Here is a 2,990-nt window from a genome sequence, read left to right as displayed (position 1 = left end):
TCGAAGGAACTCGCGCTGTGTCGATGATGCTTTGGGAACGCCCCTGCGTGATTGCGACTGAAGCACGTATGTCAACCAGTCACGACCAGAAAAGGGATAAAAGCTCATCAGGTCTGACCAGCGTCAGCTTCTGTGCCTCAGCAAGCGCTCTATGTTAAAACTGTCTGTCTGTTTATTTTTGTCTTGTCACAAGCATTTCTATCTATATCATGGCAAAAGAATTATACAAGTTGTGTGCTTCTCCCTGCCCACGCTATTTAACGGGTGGGGATACACACAATCTATGTGTAATGTGTTTGGGAGCGGAGCATGCTATGTCAGCCTTCGAGTGGGTTAGGGTTAGGATTTGGATAAGAGCGAGGGGATAGGACCCGACTAAGTTCGGGAACTGCGTCGGGCCACAGATTTGTCTCGCACGGCCACCAAGGAGACCGCCAGAGCAATAGGGTGGTCTATGGCAGGCCTGGTGGCCACTGAGAGGCACCTTTGGCTAAACTAGGGTGACCATATTTTAGTTTTCAGAAAAGAGGAGGGGGGCGTGGTTGATGGGCAAGGGCGTGGTTTGGGGAGGCGTGGTTAAGGGGTGGGGGGGGTGGCTTGGGGGCGTGGTTAAGGGGTGGGGGCGTGGTTGGAGGTAAATGCATCAAAAAATACTTGACAAATGCATTCACAACCTTGCAACTATGTTATTGTACTTTAATACATTAAGTAATACATCCTTTCCATAAAATTTTTGGCCCGCAACAATAGAATACTATAAAAAATTTTTTAAAAAGATTAGCTTTGACCGGTGGACACTATTTCTTTTAATGGCCATAGGTTAAAAATCGAATACTAAAATAAAAAATCTACTACACTATTTCAGTAAAAAAAAAAGTATTTCAATCCTCCTGATGTTCTCTTGTAGCCTATACTTTCTTTATGTGGGCTTCTAGGTCGCTAGCACCTTTATTTGACACTGACACGTACGTGCCAGCTTTGCAGTTCATGCATTCTGCTTTACACAGATCCCGACCGAAACGAAAACACGGGAATATTCTCTGTAAATCATCTGTGAATTTACATTTGGGCTTTTTTTTTACGCTGTTAGCTACTTACATCTTATCTCGCACTTGACCGTAAACTGAAGCGTCGAGTCACGCTGCTAAAATTCTGTGAACGTAAAGTCCGCCTACTTTGATTTGATTGGTTATTTCAAATATTCTGACATTGACGAGCAGTGACAGACCAATGAGGCTGAGATGAACACACACACCTCTGTATTCTGATTCCGGATTGAGGAACGCGCTGATTATAACAAGACGGGGCGAAGCCGGTTTCATATGTTTTGTGTGAAAAGGCAAGCGTGTATTTAAAGTACACACTTAATGGCCAGGACATTTTCATCACTTTATAAAAAACAGCCAGGACGGCCAGAACAGGACGTGAAAACAGGACATGTCCTGGGAAAACAGGACGTTTGGTCACCCAAGCTAAACATGGCCAAAATAAAGGATAAAGACAGAGCCTTTTTATTAGATGCCCCGTTAATGCCTCCTGGCCTCTTCGGCAACTCTGTGAATACGGTCGTCGAGAGGATTCAGGGGGCCAAAAGACAATCTGAGGCATTTAAAAAATATCTCCCCCAAAGAATACCAATATCGGGTTCTTCCATTCAGTCTAGCTCTATCACTCCGCACGTTCATGAAGTGCGTAGATGCAGCTCTGTGCCCGGTTGCATAAAGCACCGTAAGTGTAATTTTCCCTTAAGTTCTCCATTATGTTTCCCTTAAACCTAAGGGTGTTGCAGAAAAAAAACCTTAAAGGGATAGTTCACTTTGAAATTAAATTTTGGTATGTTTTAGCTTACCTCAAGGGCATCCAAGATGTAGGTGTCTTTTTTTCCGCAGTAGTTTCAATTTTGATATTTTTAGGTCAAACCGTTCTTGTCTGTCAGTCATATAATGCAGGTCGATGGTCACTTGTCTCAAACAGCATGCACAGAGTCCAAATTAAAACAATTCCCCGTCGTCCAAATTAAACAATTCCCCATCGTAAGTACACATTGATGGCCTAAGACACGAAACGAGCGGTTTGTGTGAGACACATGCAAAACCAATTAAAACAATTGAACTCAGCCACGTCCAAGTGATCTGAGAGCGCGGGCGGGTATAGATATATACAATAGACGTCGCCTTGGCTACGGTTTCGCAGTAGCCAGGGCGACTTCTAGTGTATATATCTATACCCGCCCGCGCTCTCAGATCACTTGGACGTGGCTGAGTTCAAGAGGTAAAAACGATATAAAAACTGTTCGTTTTCTCACACAAACCGCTCGTTTCGTGTCTTAGGCCATCAATGTGTACTTACGATGGGGAATTGTTTAATTTGGACGACGGGGAATTGTTTTAATTTGGACTCTGTGCATGCTCTTTGAGACAGTGACCATAGACCTGCATTATATGACTGACAGACAAGAACGGTTTGACCTAAAAATATCAAAATTGAAACTACTGCGGAAAAAAAGACACCTACATCTTGGATGCCCTTGAGGTAAGCTAAAACATACCAAAATTTAATTTCAAAGTGAACTATCCCTTTAAGTGTTATTTAAGTGTTTCTTTAAGTGAAATGTCATAAACACTTAGAATTTCCCTTAAACGCAGTTTTTTCACTTAAGTAATCCCTTAAAAAGCGTTAAGCGTTGCATAAAACCCCTTAACGTCATTTCCCTAAGTATAACTTAAGGTTTGGAAATCGTAACCTTAAGAGTAATGCGGACAAAAATAAGACGACATGGCTGAATTTATGGAACCAGCTGAAGATCATTATGTGCCAAGAATAATTTTTAGGGATAGGGAGAACCCTTTGGACCATCTTAGCGATGAAAAATTGTTGCAGGAATACCGATTTGATCGACGCGCAATATTTGACATTGCTAACAAACTAGACGGCACCATGTCACACATCGCAACCACTATTTACCTTCGGTGTTACAACTGCTTATAGCA

The sequence above is a fragment of the Leuciscus leuciscus genome, assembly GCF_965113295.1.
Source record: "Leuciscus leuciscus genome assembly, chromosome: 13".
Taxonomy (NCBI): Eukaryota; Metazoa; Chordata; class Actinopteri; order Cypriniformes; family Leuciscidae; genus Leuciscus; species Leuciscus leuciscus.
The sequence above is the reverse complement of the archived record's forward strand: the minus strand, read 5'-3'. Positions refer to the sequence as shown.